Source organism: Lissotriton helveticus, chromosome 9 (assembly GCF_964261635.1).
Source record: "Lissotriton helveticus chromosome 9, aLisHel1.1, whole genome shotgun sequence".
Lineage (NCBI taxonomy): Eukaryota > Metazoa > Chordata > Amphibia > Caudata > Salamandridae > Lissotriton > Lissotriton helveticus.
In genome coordinates this window covers 163,143,474-163,162,828 of record NC_136070.1, presented here as the reverse complement: position 1 = coordinate 163,162,828, position 19,355 = coordinate 163,143,474, and positions in this window count along the sequence as shown.

Below are 19,355 nucleotides of genomic sequence, written 5' to 3'. Positions count from 1 at the left end.
GCTCTACTATTCTTTGGAAATGTGTTGTCAGTTGTCCAGGCAAAGGCAACAGCTTGTTCAAAAACCAAAAACTTTATAACCGCAACAGCGGAATATAGATACTGCACCTCACTTCTTGTTTCCTCAATTCAAAAGATCCTATGCACAACAATTCCTGAACCTGCCGTTGTTTGGTACAGGTGCTCAGCAGAATAATAATTATACTTGAAGTGGGATGGTGCACCGGAAAGGTCCTTATCCAAATGATTATTCAACAGTTTGTGTTGAGTATTCCTTTTTATTTCATTTTTGCTCTTCTTTCATGTTCAACATTAATTCCTTATTTAAGATCCATATATATATATATAAAACATCCAGCCACAGCATTTTGTTCAAAGTATCCCACTTGAACGTTGTCAGGGCTCCTGTATGTCGAATATAAAATTAATTTCCAAGAATAATACCACTTAATTAGTATGTAGATTAGCTACAGAGATAATACTCCCCCTCCTTGTAATAGAACATGTGTAACCCTTATGTCCTTGGGGTTTATTTAATCCATACGTATGGCAGCAGGTTTAATATGCCTGTCATTGGTACCTCAAACGATCTGGTACCATCCTTACACCTAAATCCGCAAACAGCAACAGCTTGATGGCTCCAAATAAATGGGAACTAACAAAGATCAAGGATACCTGAAAAAGGTTCAATGCCATTAAGGAATAGTTGTGAACAATGAAAATAATTATCATGTAGCACTGATATGTGCTAGACCTTACTAAACGGCCATGGAGGGAGGCACTTGTGCAAATGATGAGGACAATAGAACTTTGACCAAGACGATACAAGCTACATGATCTACAATGGACAATGGTGAATGAAGAAGGTGCCCCAGATGAATCGTTTAAGGGTTGGTTTGATTGGCAACCATCCAAGTTGTCAGTACTGTTTAAGGCCTTGTTGCCCCTCATTGTGATCTTGCGTGTATTGTGCTTTTCAATTAATAATAGAATGCTGTAAAAGAGTTAGCGCTAAGGTGGGGGGATGTTCATAGCGAAATCCCCAGCACGGGTAACAGATGCCAAGAGGAACACATATCAGCTGACTTTCAGTAAGAACCAGGAGTTAAAAGAAGTAGTTCACACAAAAAACACCACTGCTGTTAATAGAAAGCACTGTAAAACGCTATGTAATAAAATTAAAAATACAGACCCAGGTTACACAAGACAAAGAGTAAAGGTGAGGGTTCAGAGGAGAGCAAAATACAAGATCAGCAAGTTTAGTTAAATAGGAAAACATGACTAACAAACGTTTGACGAATTCAGGATCACAGCGCACAAGTATGTACTCCAGCCCCACTATTAGCATAGACATTGTTCAGAAAATATGTGGTCAAAGGTAGTTTTAGTCAATAGTACAGAAAGAAAGATAAGAAAACCTGAGAACAGAAGAGCAAACACACACTCAGGAAGGAGAGGATAAAGGACAATGTTTCATCAAAGCTTCAATAGGATCAAGGGGAAACGAGAGGAAAGGAGGACACAAGTTCAAATATGCAGGTGGTGTGGTGTTTACTTGGAAATATATCATTAACTCGTATTATTCCATTACTTGTTATTGTTTTTGAGATGATATGTATGAAGTCAGCATAATTTGTGAGTATATAAGAAGCAAATATAGAAGCAGCCCTCCCACGAATACCCTTGCTAGAAACTTGAAGACATTTCGCGCTCTTGTTCGATAGCTCGCATTTCTGCAGCCTCGCAGGAACAAACTTTTGCCATGTGGCGCTGGTGGGATTTTCCCGGAACTCCACTTTGCAAGAGTTATGCAGTTTGTATTGTTAAATTCTGTCGTCAATTTTATAAGTTCACAAAATTCATCCGCTTTTATCTTTTTTTGTGAAAAGTGAATACAAAAGCACACCTCCTGTTTTAATGGGTATGTGAGATACCAGCAAGAGACTGGTTAGAGAAGAAAATGTCACCTGCAAGAGATTTATTTACTTGAGTCTGTCTCCTGCAGGCAAAAATTATGAGAATTTTCCCACCTGTAAAATCTCCCCAAACTTCACAAAATTTGAATAAACCCCAAAGTTGTGAATTTTACAAGATTTCACAGACATAAACAAATATATACACCAGCCTATAAATCAAGTGTCCCCAGATGAAGCATACATGAAGCAAAATGTACACATGATGCATTCTGCTTAAACAAAAAAGCTTTTAATACAACAGATGGAAATGCTAACTGAATACTTCTCGAATGTTTAGGAAATGCAACACATTTGGTACTAAATGCATAGTATTCCACTGCCATGCAGAAAGTTGTCCAGCTGTTATAGTCAAAGCATAAATGACTTTATGGAAGAAAAGTTCATCTTAGTGGCTGCTCTATATGTAGCGGTCCAGTTTGAGCTTCAAGTTGAGTCGGTAGTACTTTAAAATACTGTATCAATTCAGTTAGAACTTATGAATTACAGGCCACTGCCACATTTCTGTAGTAGACAATGAACAGCGTTAGCTGTCTCATTGGGAATTGAATGTGAGGTCATCAGGCTATACTTTGAAATCTGTTGCATCCCAAGACACTATTTAGCCACTCAAGTTAGCCTATTTTCAGATAACAAACAGGGACCTTCACATTTTGCTAGGGCTTTGTGGCTTCTTTTTACTCCATTCTATGGTGAGCATTACATGTACTTAGACAAGATAAAAACATATTCATGCTATGGATATTATGGTCTTGATGTCTGTAAGTGTCACTTACTCTTGTACTATCAATCAATCAATTAGAACATTTGTAAAGCACACTACTCACCCATGAGGGTCTCAAGGCACGGGGGGTGTGCTGCTGCTGCTGGAATAGCCAGGTCTAGAGTAGCCTCCTGAATGTTAGTAGGTCCTGGGTCTTCCGTAGGAGGATGGGGGGGGAGTGTTCCAGGTCTTGGCGGCGAGGTGAGAGAACGCCAATGGTTGCTCTTCGGATGTGGGGCGCGGTGGGAGCTGGCGGTTCGGGGTGTAGGGGGTGAGTCGTCTGTTGAGGTTTGCCGGTCCGGTGTGGTGGAGTGCCTTGTGTGTGTGGGTGAGGAGCTTGAAGGTGACCCTCTTGTTGACGGGGGAGCCATTGAATGTCTCTTAGTTGGGATGTGATGTGGCTGTGGCGAGGGATGTCGAGGATCAGGCGTGCAAAGGCGTTCTGTATACATTGAAGTCGTTTCAGGAGTTTGGACAAGGCTCCTGTGTAGAGGGCGTTTCCGTAGTCCAGCCAGCTGCTGACGAGGGCCTGGGTGACTGTTCTTCTTGTTTTGGTGGGGATCCACCTGTAGATCTTGTGGAGCATGCGGATGGTGTTGAAGCAGGAGGATGAGACGGCGTTGACTTGCTTTGTCATGGAGAGTGTTGAGTCGAGGATGAACTCCAGGTTGCGTGCGTGATCGGTGGGTGTCGGTGCTGCTCCCAGTGCGGTCGGCCACCAGGAGTCGTCCCATGCTGAGGGGGTGGAGCTGAGGATGAGGACCTCCGTCTTGTCCGAGTTCAGCTTCAGACGGCTGTTCTTCATCCACTCGGCGACGGCCTTCATTCCTTTCCTTCGTGGAGGTTGGTTTTGGCGATGAGGGGGTCCTTGGAGAGGGAGAGGATCAGCTGGGTGTCATCGGCGTAAGAGATGATGTTGAGGTCGTGCAGTCGGGCAACGTGGGCGAGCGGTGCCATGTAGACGTTGAATAGGGTCGGGCTGAGGTATGTTCCTTGCGGTATGCGGCAGATGATCTCGGAGGCTACAGAACAGAAAGGGGGGAGGCTGACGCTCTGGGTTCTCCCATAGAGGAAGGAGGTGGTCCATTTCAGAGCCTTGTCTCGGATCCCTGCGTTGTGGAGGTGTGTGCTTAGGGTGCGATGACAGACATAGTTGAAGGCGGCTGATAGGTCCACGAGGATGAGGGCCACGGTTTTGCCGTTGTCCAGCAGGGCCCTGATGTCTTCAATGGCAGACTGACACCTGTAATTCAGCTATGTGGCAAGAGTAATGCTTCTGTTCTCCCAGTTCACTCTGTAACTCAACAGTAATCTCTGAGTACTACTAGAGTAAATCACACTCACAATCAAACCTTTGTGAATCAGGGACTTTATAATTAGGATTCCTCTTAATTTTGAAGAAATGTAGCCAGTAATTTCAAGGGGACGTTTTACATCCCATTGTATTTAGGTCTCTGTTGTCAGTAACATCTGTGCTTCCACATTTCAGTATCTATGCTATAAACTTGTAGAAGACACTCTCTTTGAGCAAAGGTGCAGGTCTTGACATTTTCACTTTGGTAAATCTATCAAAGCCTGTCTGTTTCCATATTCATATATGTGTCGACTTCCCTTAATTCAGCGAATTTCAGTTACTTCTAGGGTAGGCTGACCAGTAAAGTGACCAAATGTCCTTGATTTCCCTGGACAACCACTGTTTTTTAATGCCTGTCCTGGCATCCTGATACTTTACTTTAAATTAAATTTAAGTCCAGGTTTTGAAAGAAGGTTCATGCGAGCATAGGAAATACAAGTAAATGTTGCTTATGCTAAAGGAACAAATGATGGACGGAATGCTGAATAATGCAAACATTCACCAGCAGTCACAAGGATCTGGGTTTAATCCAACATTATTTTGCTCCCCATGCCACCACAGTTTGGACCCAACCATATGCAAATCAGTCTTGACCCAGTTCCTCATGGGAACCGTCCAGCCCAAACTGCCAACCCAGGTCCTCCCTGGACCAGAAACTAGCATCCAAGCTTACATGTTTATCTAACCATTCCATGGTAGGAAGAAAGCTGTCCTTTCACCAGGAAGATGCCTGCTGTATTTTCTCACACACGCCTCTGCAAGAGAAGTTGTATGAGCTAACCTTGACATATGTCATGGATGGCATAACTTATCAAACTGTTGAGTCCTATCATATACCTTTGAGACATCTTTGTAAAGATTTATTTTCTGCATGCAAAGTAAGTGTCCCACACTGGAGCGAAAGGGCTTGTAGATGCAACAGAAGTGCAGGTCAGAGCCTATCATAGGCTCAGAAGTTCCTCTTTACCCAGGATCATACCCCTAAGCCCTGACTTCGCTCAGTAACATTTTATAATGCATTTGCTGAAATACATAAATTAAAGATGCATCACAAAAAATGCCTTTCGCTTTTACTGGGTGATTATACATAAAATGCCAATGTTGTTTCTTTTGACAGGGGTATATTATTATAAGATTTAAATGACACGTACATAGCAATCACCCTGAAGCTGCTTGTTACCACAACCCTACGTCAGCGAGTGGTAATAAAAGGCATTACCTTTACTTATCAGACCGAAGTTTACTCATTTTATTTACCTCAGAAGGATGAAAGGCAGCATGGTCTCAGATTTAAACCTATTATCTGCAGGGTACACATGAGTCTCTGAAAGCAAGCGTGCCAATCTCCTGAGCATTCAACTGTTTCTTCAGCTTTCAATTAAAACACAGTTCAGTCAATGCGTTTTATGGTAGGAGTGAGTGGCTTTGAACTGAGATACAAGGGTAGGCTACAGGTTTTGATGGAGTTGAATTTGGGGAATTGTGTGGATAATTCAAAAATGTATTAAAAGCACACTAACAATAGCAACCTAGAGGTATAATGGAAGAGCCCTGCGAACGCCTCAATAACAGATGAGAGTGGAAGGGCCAATCAGCGAAGAGGTCCCTTCTGTGAAAACTATACACACCTTAGAATGTGGACGTGAGGAGAGAAAAGGGGAGTATGTTGTGACCTCGGTGGATATCTCAATACTGGATTACCAAAGTGTACAGCTTTGTTGTGTGACCGTGTGTATGTTTCAGTCCTTACATTCTTGTGAATAGAGCAGCTTGGGTACGGCACATATCTTTACACTGTAGGTGAGGCTGATGTGCATTGAGAGAGCACAGTAGATGTCTCGGTACGGAAAGACCGCGGTGTACACAGGTAGATTTTGAGGGCTCTTTTGGATGGTTCAGTCCAGGAATCCATGGCGTGTGGTCACTGGTCGGTCAGTACAGAGGTTAATTGAGTGAACTCCTGGATATTCCAGTGGCTGGCTATCAGTTTGTACAGAGGATCAGTGCGCAGGTGCTTTATGAAACCTCTTTGATTGTCTCAGTTATGGGATGTTTGTCTGTAGATATCTCAGAGCTGGAGAACCTAGGTGTACAACAGCACACGACAAATGTGTACTGTGAGAAGTGTACATGCCACACTAGGGGAGTTTAGAAGCGCACGCAGGGTCGAGATATATGTGCATTACAATAGATCTGTAGCAGAAATTATGTACCCCGGATCAATTACACCGTAACATTACTTTGTGGGTACCCTTGCTTATGTTCTCTTGTATTGGATGTAACGACCGCGTTGACCAGCTGAAAGGGCAGTGAAAGACAGTCTCTCTTAAAGGGCTGACATTATTAAACGGAACTCCGATATACTGTAAACATACTTTAGGGCAGCTCAAAGGCGGTTCATTGGCGCAAAGCCACCTTTGCGTAAGGTTTACGCACTTGTTTCACTCAGTAGGAGACACTTAAAATGTGCTGCCCCTGTGTGTGCACCTTAAGCCAAGAAACACCCTGGTGCACCTCCACGAGAACCACGTTCCTTTTTTTAGGTCTCGCTGAGTCAGTGCGCATGTGCTGCACGGAGAGACATTTAGGAGCGGCTTTGGGAAGTGCTCCCAAAGAGGCGACCTGCTTGCCAGAACGCGCACAAGCACGCGCGCTGGTGCGCATGCATATTTTGCATGTTTTAGCGCGTCATCGTGATCAAGATGACTTTTATTTCGAGGGAGGGGGTGGCCAATGTATGGTTTCTACATATTTTAAAACATATGGTTGTTCCCATGTCATCTAAACTAACTTAAAGAGCGTGGATGAAATTAAATAAAAACATTTTCCTCCTCAACGCTCTTCTTCGTTACTGATGAAAACACAGGGCAAAAAATCTAATTCCCTACACTCCTTCAGGTTGTAAGAACCAAGACAATCACAGTTTTAGAACCTCAATATGCAACGTTTGAAACTGCATATTTATTCCACTCTTGGGTCACATATCTTTTGTGCAAGCACTTTGAAATGGACCCAGGGCCAGTTCCGAAACGAAAACACATCTTTCAGTCTTCCCTCCGTGATATTTTCTTTTTTCATGAAGTTAATGGTGTACTTGCACTCCTACTGGTACGTGTTGGTTCTGGAAATTGCCTTACTATTCTCATATGCACACCCGGCTTCCCTTTTAAATTGTTTCTCTTTTTCAGTGTTTGCTTTACATACCCAACTTGCCAGCATTTTCGGGCAATAGCACTCCAGATGCCAGGGATGGACAAGGAGGAAAAAGAGCCATAAGATGTTTTAATTCTAGCTCCATATCGCAACTGGCAGGTGCAGTAGGCAAGCCTGACAATCACCTGAACCTATAGGTAGAAGGGGTTAGTCCACAATATTGTTTTACTTTTTCAAATATGGCCAAATGTTCATTTTGCAGCTCAGTTTTTGAAATATGCTTCCTAAATAACCATTGGTTTTACACGCAGTTCAAAAAAAAAACTCAATCAATATTTTCCTAATTTAGGATTTGGCATGGTGTGTGTTAGACCTGGTATCTTTGGCGTGGTTTCCCCCGTCGTTTTGCCCTACCTCCTGTATTTTTTACGCTGTGCTGGATTTCGTTTTTGCTGGTTTAGATGCTTTGGGCACTTTGCCACTGCTGATCAGTGTCACAGTGCAAGTGCTCCCTGTGTAAATTGCTATTGTAATTGGTTATCCATGATTAGCATATTTGTCTCACCAAGAAGTCTCGAGTAAAGTGCACTGAGTGTGCCAGGGCTGGTGATCCAAATGCTACTAGTGGGCCTGCAGCACTGATTGTGCCACCCACCTGAGTAGCCCTAAAATGGTGTCTCAGGCCTGCCACCACAGTGCCTGTGTGCAGTCTGTGAACTGCCATGTCCTCCTGGTCAGTGTCCCCACTGACCAGGCCTAACCCTTCCCTTTCTGTGCACATTGGTCACCCCTATAGAAGGCCCAAGGTACCCCCTTGGGCAGGGTGCAGTGTATGTGAAAGGTAGAGCATGTACTAATGCAGGTGACATGCTCTGGTAGTGAATGATAGCTATTTTCATTTTTTACTATTGTAAGGCTATCTTGCCCATAGGCTATCATGGGGAGTGCTGGCTACAGTGGTTACCTGCATATCTTCCAATAGGAGCAAGATAGGCGTAAAAGTCTGGTATCCCTGAACTCATAAATTAATAAGACATATTTTAGGAAAGGTGGTTTTGAAATCCTGTGTTTGAGAACAGCACTTTTAGAAAGTTGCTGTTGTCTTGTCTGACTTTTCTGTGTGCCTTGGCCTGTTTGTGAATTGACTGTCTGGTTTGTGAGTGACAGGGGCTGGCTGGCTCCCAGAGGCTGGGTGGGCCAGCCCTGGGCTGAATAGGTCTATCTGCATCTAGAATGGTGGGAGGGGGTAGCACCTGGGCCTGAATAGGGCTGTGCCTGCCTTCCACAATGCTGGCTCCACCTCCTGCGGGGCGGCTGACAGCCCTGCCCTCTCCCTGAAAGGAAAGGAGAGGCCAGGAAAACAAAGTGCTCAAGGAACACTCAGAACTGGTTCAGACCGGGCTCAGAGCCCTCCGGCACAAAGGGAACAAAGACGTTTTGGGGTATAAGTACAGGAACCCAGACTACAGAAAATTAGTTCATCCTGGAATCAAGAAGGAACCTCTGCCAAGTACAAAGCTGGAAGACTGAAGAAGGAAGACTGTCCTGCTGCTGTGTGCTTGTGGACTGACCTGCAGTTGCTTTGCTGCCATTGAGAGGGGAAGGACTTTGCTTTGTGCTGTGTCCCCTTGCTTGAAGGAATCTCCAAGGGCCTGAGAAGAGCTGGCTCCCTGTTCAGAAGTCCCAGGAACAAAAAGGCTTCACCCCCAGCTTCCCTGAACTCTACTGAGAGAGGTCCCTACCTGCTGGGAGTGCAGCTCCTGTGATTCCTCTACTTCTCCGGCCACTACGCCACGCCTCGCGGCCCCCGCTCCGCGGGTGCCGCTCGCAGGCAAAGACTTTGGCTTCTGCAGACTCTGCCTCCAGTTTTTCGACGTGCTTTGTGCACCACCGTGCCTGTAGGATTCTTCAGCTGACCACTAAGGGCAGAGGCGGGACTGCGAGGACCAGCGTGCCTAGCGGCGTGGATTGGCCGCAGCTGGTCCTCTTCCCGCCACCTCCACCTGACCTCTCCTTAGATAAACAGTGGCAACAACGCGCACGCGGGACGCGCGCGGGACCAAGGCCGGGGCTAAGACCGGGCAAAGAGCGGGCCCTCTGTGGCCCTCCGGGGACCGAGGGAGCCGGGCCGGGGCCACACTCTCTAGTCCATCTTTGCTCTAGTCATTTATATATGTGAGTGCGAATCTTCTGCTTTATGTTATATTAGTAACTACCATTATAGGAACTTACTATGCCTCCCAAACCTGTTACTATGGACAACTTTTTAATTAAAAAGGTTGCACAAATTAATAGCAACAGAAGGGCGTCCCTGGGGCTGGAGCTCCCTCCGACAAACTCTCCTGAGCTTCCAGTCACCGTTGCAGATACTCCTTTGAAGGAGCCCCCTGCCCCTATACGCAAAGCTACGACGGTAGTTGCTCTAATTCATGCGGGTGCGAATGATGAGGTTTTTAACACCCAAGGGGTAGTTAAAGGCTCCTTCGAAATACAGGAGTCTGCAACAAAGGTTCCTCCACGAATATTTAGGAAAGCCCGAGTGAGGCGCAGGGGAAAGCAAAGGAAAAGTAACAACATAGCTAAACAAGGAGGGGGGGCAATGTTTGGTTCTATATCAGCATGTTTTGAACCTAGATCAGGTAAAACAGGAGAAAAAGGGGATGTTATTGTGCCTGAATGCCCTAGAGATTCTCTGCTACTTATTGATTTGTCACCCTCAGGGGACCCAACCATGATTAATAAGCTCCCTTTGTCCAGCACACCTACCAGTTCTCCTATATTGGACCTACTTACTGGGAATGATACTGTTAGGCTATCGGGCTCCCCTAGACTCCCTATTGACCCATCTCTTATGTCCCCAACATCCTCCCCTACTATAACTAATAGTCTAAAAAGGGGAGGTGAGCCACTGGGAAATCGTGCAAATAAAATAAGAAAAGGGGCTGTTTGTGTGCCCTTGACACAAGGTGGTCAAACTCCAGAAGGGGAGGTGGCCATGATGGCCAAAATTGCAGAACTTATTAAGGGAGCGATGCAACCACTCCTAGATAAGATAACTACATTGTGTGCTCAATTAGATCAAACAGAGAAGAAGGTTGAACACAATTCCCTTCTCCTACTTGACCTGGCAAAGGGGCTAGGGAAACCTAAATTAAATCCATCTGTAAAATCCAAGGCCAACCCTCCTGTAAAATCTATTCTAACAGGGCCCCCTTTGTCACTAGCACCAATAACACCAACAGTAAAAACGCCAGTATTGCCGCAAAAACAGAGTTCCGTACAAAAGGGTGTAAGAGCAGGTAGCCCTGCAATTACGTTAATCACTCCAGTCCCAAAGATGGCTATACCCCAACAGGTGGTGCCGGTAATTAATGAACAACCAACTAAACAAGGGGACACCCAAAATCGAGATGGTAGTAAGGATCCGCCAATGACCAAGTTAAGTAAAGGTAATCCTTTGACAATTGCCCCCATTAAAACTAAAACTAATCGTGTCGTGGACTTAACCCCTGAATCTGCCCCTTTTGTCATTGTTATGGCAGGGGTCCCAGAACTCCTCGAAGGTAAACGGGAAGATCACGGAGCGCTACGGAATAAGGTTGTTTTCTGGCTCCGTGATAATAGACCGTTGCCTGCTTCAATAAATGGCGAAATTTTAAGCCTAAGGCGTGCCAATTGGGTTGGGGTTAGGCCCAAGGACAAAAGTGGTGATGTTATAATCATCAATTTTAAGGATCATAGGGCTGTGAGGCATATTGGGGATTGGTTCGACGCTAGTAGCAGCAGCTCCATCTCCACGCATCTTCTTTCCTATTTTTATCCCTATGCACCCCCAAAAAGTCTTACTAATTGGGGGAGGGACAGGCAGCTTCTTAAGAAGCCTGTCCGTCAACGCTGGGGGTTTGAAAATGCAAGATCATGGGATAGGCCTGGGGGCAAACAGCCCATGCAGGCTACTCCTGGTTACGTAAGTGGTCAAGGCCCTTCTTTTTACACTGAGAGCCCGGAGGACTTTTATTGTAGGAATGATTATCAGGTTTATCAAAATCCACCTACAATCAATCACTATCCACCCTACTTCGGACCTAATGTTACCCAAGGGAGACCATGGAATAATGGAGGACCGCTGCCACCTATGTATAATCTACCGATCCAAAACCGTTATCATATTTTGTCGGGCTTGGATGGTGTAGATTGACAGCGAGCTCAGACCCTTACGGAATCTGTGGTTGAGGAACGGCTTCCACCTCCAGTTCTTCAAGTCTCTACTAGGGGAAGGGTACTTTCTAGCATTACTGAGGTCCCCATTAACTCATTCCATGAATCTCCTATATTAAATAAGACCAGCATCTCAGACGGGTTAACAACTCGTGACAATGTTTTCCCGGAACAGATGCAGCTTCCTGGAGAAGACACTAATGGGCCCATAGAGCAGATAGGGAATGGTCCGATACAGGCGAAGAGTGATCTGTGCCAACTGCTCTTTTGGAACGTAGCCGGGTTGAGACAAAAAATCAGCAACCCAGCATGGGATTTCATAATAAGCGGTCAGGATATAGTGGCCCTCCAAGAAACATGGACTCAGGACCCAATCCATGTAAACGGCTACAGGACTTTTTTTACCCCAGCAATTGGAGGACATTTTGGAAGGGCTAAAGGAGGTTTGATCACGTTTATTTCAAACAACCTCAAAATTAAACAGGTCCATCATTATCCACATTCCAATTACTTCTAGCTTATAGTTTTAAGAGACCTAAAGGGAGCCAAGTTTATTATTATTAATTTCTATAATAATATTCCGAGGGAAGAAATCGTGGTTGCAATGAAGCAACTCAAGGAGGAAGTTCAGGTAGAGGTAGATAAAAACAATAGAGAATTTGTAATTTTATGGGGGGGAGATTTTAACTGTCCACTCTGTCCCAAAGGTAGTCAGGGACTATGTGGTCTAATGATAGATAGAGACACGAATCTGACCCACTTTGACCATAATCTAATGGGGGATTTGCTGAACGAAATATTATTTACGTTCAACTTAGAGTTTGCTAATGAAACAGCACTAAAACCCGCGCCCTTTATTCCAACTTTTGTTGGTAGAGGCTTGACGTCAACTATTGATTTTATTATCACCTCCAGCAACCTTAATCATAGAGCGGTGGAGGCTACAAACATTCCATTGCCCATAAGTGACCATTTCCCGCAATGCCTTAAGGTAGTTGATTTGTTCCCAGACCCATCTACGGCCGCGCCTCCTGTTGAGGCAGCGGTTGATGTGGTTCTTGGGAGACAAACCGGGTATTCACTTAAGTGGAGCAAAATAGTCCCCGCAATGTTCTTTAAGAAACTTTGGGAGGCGTGCTCTACTAGCTTTTTGATTTGTCTGGGAAATGATGAGAGTAGTATCAAATTATTGAACATTTTGGTATCATTGCCGCAAATATAAAAAGCAGTTTAAGGGTGGAGTCAAAGCGTAGTGGTAAGGGATGTAAGAGCTGGTTTAATAATGAATGTACTAGGGCGCTGAAAAATTTAAAGCATGCAGTTCACAGAAGCCCCAGAGACTTAGGCGAAATAAGAACATGTAGGTCACTATATAACCAGGCTCTTAAAGAAAGGAAAATTGTGCTAAATAAGGAGGCATTAGATTCACTCTGTGAGGCCTCACAATCCAAAAATTCTGCTGCTTTTTGGAAAGCAATCAACACACCTTTCCCCTATGAAACCCACACTGCGCGAATTGAGATTGCAATAAATGAGGATAATTGGGTGGATCATTTTTCAAATCTTTATATGGCTCAGGATGACATTCAAGGAGGTGGCCCCCAGACTAGTTTGGATTTACAAACAGGGCCAAATTTGATTGTTACACTTGATGAGGTATTGCTTGCCTTAAAAGCAACTAAGGGAGGAAAGGCAGCTGGGCCCGATGGGATCCCGGCTGACCTTTTTAAAGCCAACTCTGAAATCTGGGCCCCTATATTGGTACAACTTTTTAACGCAGCTTTGTCAAGGGGCTTAAAAGATTCTTGGTTCACCTCTGTCATTGTCCCCATTTACAAGAAGGGGGATAGAAACAGCTGTGCCTGTTATAGGCCTATCTCCCTTCTTGATTCCTCAATAAAAATCTTGGGTCGAATAGTGTTGGCAAGACTCCAAAGCTGGGCGGAAGAAAATGATGTTGTGAGCGACTTGCAATTTGGTTTCCAAAAAGGGATCGGTACAATTGAGCAAGGCTTAAATTTAATGTTGCTACAGCACAAGTATATAAGGATTAAGTCGGAACGCTTGTATTTTATTTTTGTGGATCTTTCATCTGCGTTCGACTGTGTGTCGCATGCCAAATTATGGGCAGTAATGAAAGGTATGGGAGTGGATAATACCATCATTTGTTTTTTGAGGGAAATGTATAGTGGAGCCACAGCGTCTGTTCGCTACGGTAGAGGGGGGGAATGCTCCAGAAAATTTAGTGTGGGTCGTGGAGTACGTCAAGGTTGTGTGCTGGCACCTTTTCTTTTCCTCCTCTACATTAACGGGCTTGAGCATCACCTGCTGCATGAGTGCGGGGATATGCCCAGGGTCGGGAGGAGGGCAATCCCTGCGCTCATGTATGCGGATGATGCCGTGCTTATGGCACGCACACCGCAGGCTCTGCAAAAGCTAGTAGCAAGCTTTGAGAAGTTTATGCTGAATCTAGATTTGCTAGTTAATTGTAGCAAAACATTTACAATGAACTGTGGCCCCAAACCAAGTCAACCAATGAAAAGAATGTTTTTAAATAATCTTCCACTAGATAATACCCCAACCTTTTCTTATTTGGGCATTTTATTTCATGAGTCAGGTTCATGGACATGTGCAATTAAGGCCAGAACTCTTTTATTTATGAAAACGATCATGGCTTTAAAGAACTTTGTTAGAAAATTGGGCAGGAAACCAATAAAAGAACTTTTAATTATATATAAAGCAACATGCTTATCTGTGGCTATGTACGGCTCAGGTTTGTGGGGGTACGCAAATGTTGATCCTATCCAGGTTGTGGAAAATAAGTTTTTGAGGGAAGTCCTTGTTGTCCCACAGTCTGTTGCCACATTCAATTGTCACGCTGAACTGGGTTTATCTCATATATCAGATATTATTAAAATTCAACCCATCCTGCTGTGGCACAGGGTTTGGACTACAAATGAATGTACTATGAACCGGGCTCTGTTACAGGACACCCTTCGCCTGGAGCACGTGGAGAGATCACAGTGGTTGGGATATGTTAAGTGCTTCCTAACTGACTTGGGGTGCTTCTCTTATTTTTCGGATCCATCTACAATGGACAGCATCTCAAGGAGCACATTGAAAGCCCTCTGCCTGGACCATCTTGAGGACAAGAGGAGGAGAGTTGAAACTTTGAAACACTCTGTACAATCCCACCACCTTACTCTATGTGAGACTAAGACTGTACAGCCATATCTTTCCCTGCCCACCTCAAACTATGATCGTTTTCTTTTAACTCGATTTAGATTTTGTATATATTTTAGACTGGTGTCCTTTCCTAGTATGAACCTATGGACCCGCATTTTGCCCACTTGCCCATGTGATGGCTTCTCACAACAATCGGATATCATATCCTTTTCTTTTGTAGATTTTATAGAGCCTCTCGTATTGAAATCATTGTCCCTTTTCTAAAAGAAATGAATTTAACCAATTGCCGCCCAGCTTTTTTAGAGGTCCAGAGAATGGACACGGTTTTAACTGTAACTGTGGTTTTAAAAATTTTAAAAACTGTGTTTCATTTACGGAAACAAATGGATAGAGAAATGGTTTAAATTTTAATCTATTGATCTCCCTCACTGAACACTTATTTTTAGAGTTGCAATCATTGTAGCCTGTTGTATTTGTTTGCTACTTTTATGGTTATTTGTATTTTAACCGAATAAAGTTTTGAAACTGAACTGAACTGAGAGAGTTCTGTCCTTCCTAGAGTGCTTGGGCCAGTTGTGGTGCCTCTGGAATTTTTACCCGTGTTTGGGAAGCTGGAAATCAAGATACTAAAGACTTTCTGCAAAGTTTCTCGCATCGCTCGCTTGTGGAGTGCATCCCCGTCAGTGGGAGGAAATTCCCGCCACCGCGAAGATCGAGACCGTTGCAGCGCCTGTTGCCGCTGCAAGAACTGATGCATCCTTCGCTTGCCGAACGCATCGCTCCGGTGCGGGAAAAGTACTATCGCTGCTAACATTGTCGCAGAGCCTGTCGTCACTGGGTGAGATCGTCGCACCGCCTGCTTGCGAACCGCATCACGTTGCTGCGAGAGTCATCGCAGAGCCGTCGCATCGAAGGGCCGCGAGAGGAGAAGATCGACGCTGCGCTACGCATCGCTGCCGCACCTGAGATGGTCGCCGTCCCCAAGGTCATCGCATCGTACCTTTTGCAAGCTGCTTCCACCGAAACCTGCGCACCGGAATCCACGCAAGGTATTGCATACCTCCCCATACAGACCAGAGTCATCGCAACACGCCCTCTACGTCCAGCGGGGTTGTCGCATCGCTTCCCCAGGGTCTCAGGAGTGATGCATTGCTTGCTTTTCAACACTACAGCTTTCACTTGGAACTTTTGTCGCATCTAAAAGTACTGTTGGCTAAAACATGACGCAACTGTGGATTATTTTAACGCAACCTGAGGAACACTTTTGGAACCATATTCTTGAACTGTGTATGTTGGATTTTTGTCATTTTGGTCTTGTGTAGTTTAGATTAAATACCTTTATTTTTCTAAACTGTTGTGGAGTCGATTTGTGGTGTTTTCACTGTGTTACTGTGAGTGTTGGTACAAATACTTTACACATTGCTTTTGATAAGCCTGGCTGCTTGTGCCAAGCTACCAAGGGGGTGAGTAGGGGTTATCTAAAGAGTGTATCATTCTTACCCTGACTAGAAGCAAGGGTCCCTATTTGGACAGTAGTACCTACCTCTGCCAACTAGAGACCCCCAGATCTAACAGTGCCTAGGGGCATTCAGTAGCTGAAGCACTGTTTTTCTGATACAGACTGCAATGTAAGTGTGTCTGCTAGAAAAATGAAGCTGTCCTCTCAGTCAATCCAGTTCTAAAAGCATCCCTCTGCCTTGCAGCCTACTGGGGGATATCTATTTCTCTAGCTTGGCCACTCCAGCTATGCTCACTACTATTCTGCCCTACCCTGTGTCTCGTCCTCAGGCACATTTAAGCTTAAATTTTCTTTTCTTGTTGAAATATATCACCTTTTGCTTGGTAATACATTATTTGTCAAAAATACCCATTGATGTTCCACAATCATTATTTACATTAGGCTCCCCCACCACTAGTATAAACACTGTACTAATAGGTAAGATATTACCAGTTGTGTTGTGTCCGCCTGTTGATCAACTTAGGAGAAAGTGCTCCAGGGGAAGATTAGGCTGCGCATATTTCTTCCAAGCTGTGAAAAAGGTCCATCAACAGCCTATTAAGCATTACGACACAGCTAACTGACAATAAACAATTGGGCATCTATATTTGCCAAGAAATAGATACAGTGAAAACGCAGCATTTCTTACAAGTGATCGTATGTTTCTATGAGAGCCCATTAGATGTTTCTTGCACTATACAGATTACTGAAATACCCACATATGCAAATAATTTGGTAATGAGTGTGCAACTCTGCCATTAACTGCTTGAAACATTACAATGGCCCCGGATTAGAAATGGTCAACGATGCTTCGTGTGAACAAATCCAGACACTGGACTGATTGTATATCTTGTACAATTTAGTCATTTAGGTGATAGGAGCAATGAGTTGTCGCAATGAAAAATGAGCCTGTATCCCTAAAGTTAGCACCGGCGAGCACGGCAACCACCTGCACAAACTCACCACTGTGTGTTCTCGGTGCGGCTGCCAACCATTATCACTTAACTATCTCCCGCCCAGAACTCAGCTCACACATCACAACCTTCTCGAAGCGATGTGACGTATGCATCAATGTACAGCTCTATTCCTGTATAAGGGCACAGTTCCCGAGTATTGGCAGCTTTCAATTTCTGACTACGCAAGATGGTTGGCGGGTCAGCTAATGTGGCCTAAAATATTTCTGTTCAATGTTGCTGGCAGCTGTCCTCAATTCATAAAAGTGTTTCTTGGAGCCAGCAGCGTACCAACGTGTCCTACCCGCAAGTGATCTGTACCTGTCAAAGTGAAGGCACAGCTCCCATGTGTAGAAGGTATATTAATGGAAATACAACAATTTCACCCTCCTGTTCATCGATGCAGGTAAGCCGCATTCTTGGAAATGTTGTGCAAAGTTCGGAGAATTGTTCATTTCTTGTATTTGGACCTAATCCCCCTTTGTCTTTATTTTCCTTAAAAAGTTATATAAAGTCAGAAAAGACAACAATTCCTAAACTTGTTTATCGCTTGAAATAAACGAACAGTTTTAGGAGCTAGGAAAGTCCCTTCCTTTCATGGTCTTGTGCACGCCTCACGGTGCTGGTCTGGACTTTGTAATGCTAAAACCAGAAGGTGACCTCTTATCAGGGGCAGGGGGACTTTTCCTGGCTCTAAACATAACCCTCGCAAAGAGGCTGGCGTGAGGCCTTGTCGCACTTTGGCATGCATCGCGTTTTTGTTTTGGTGGACTTAGTTCAAGAATAAACCTGTGTTGCTCCTCCTCGGGTCATTTACGTTTTTGTTTAACCTATAAATAGCGCAACATCACTTAATGGAAACCACGTGCTTTCACTGGAATTCAGCTCATGACCAGCTGTCTCGTACACTCTAGCAGGCGCGCAACACCCATTGGGCTCACGGGGCTTCAGCCCCCCCTCGTCATGTGTTTCAGCCCGGGCAGAGGCAGCTTCGCGGACTGGCGAGCATCTAATTGCAGCCGCACCCGAGTGCTTAACAGGTCTTTAACCCGTTTGTTGCTTCGGACGTTCTGCGCCAGTGCTGAACGTTCGAAGAAACGGGTCCGGCCGCGTCAGGCAATGGACGTTCACAGCACTGGCAAGGTAGTGCTTGTGACGACCGTTGGCCGACGGCAGCACTAAAGGGGTTAAAAGACCATTTACTTGTACATTAGGCTATTGTTGAGTGTTCACCCCTTCTTACAGCCACTCTCTATGTTTGGAAGAATTAGCCCCCCCCCAAATATTTTTCAGCCCCCCCAACCCCCCGAAATGTGGCTCTAGTTGCCCGCCTGCACTCCAGCACCGCACGCACACACTTTCTCCTCGGTGAATAACAACAGTGTCCAGGCATTAATACCTAAAATAAAGTGCATGGTCTCTCTCCTCCTCGCTAACTTTCTTGACAAAACCATATTCGAAAACAATACAGTGGTGCTGGGGCCATTTTTAGCTTCGGGGTAGTGCCACCCATGTTAAATGACTGATGTTACACCACTGATGTCCAAGGGATTGGGACACAAGCATTGGCATAGCCAATAAGTCTCACCTTTGGGGCCTTATAAGTGTTTAGCCTTGCAACACTTGATGTTGTTGCACCAAGGATGTTGTGCTGGATAACTAAACACTTATAAGGTCCAAAAGGCGAGACCTATTGGCTATGCCAATGCTTGTTTTTTTCTATTTAAGGCACCTTACTGTCCTCGAGCTAGCCATGAACTAAATCTCCTGGTCGGTTAGTAACGTTGCCGAACTGTGGGATCTTCCATCATCAGCACCGAGCTCCGCCTGGAGCGTCCCTGCGGCAGCAGCATTTCTATGCCCTCTTCTCTCCTCCTGGCATCCTCCCCGGCCGCCTCTGCCCCGACTCTCCTCCTATTCTCCCTCTCTGTGGCAGCCCCTCTGGTGTCCTCCCCTCTCGTGCTCTCTGGCAGCATCTCCGTGTCCTCTCTCCTCCTCTCTGGTGCTGCTCCTCTGTGATCCACATACTGATGAGCTGCTGCTCATTGGAGGGAGCGGGGGAGCGAGTGAAGGAGGCTGAGGCGGGGGAGAAGGCAGGGAGGCTGCACGCAAGCTTTGACGTCGCCCGGCTGCAGCGGCTCCAAACTCCAGCTCTCAGCAGCATCAGCAGCGGCGGGGGCACGTAGGAAACAACGTGACCACACACAGCCCTCCGCCGGCGCAGCACTCCCATCCTCCCGCTCTCCCCGGAGGCTTGT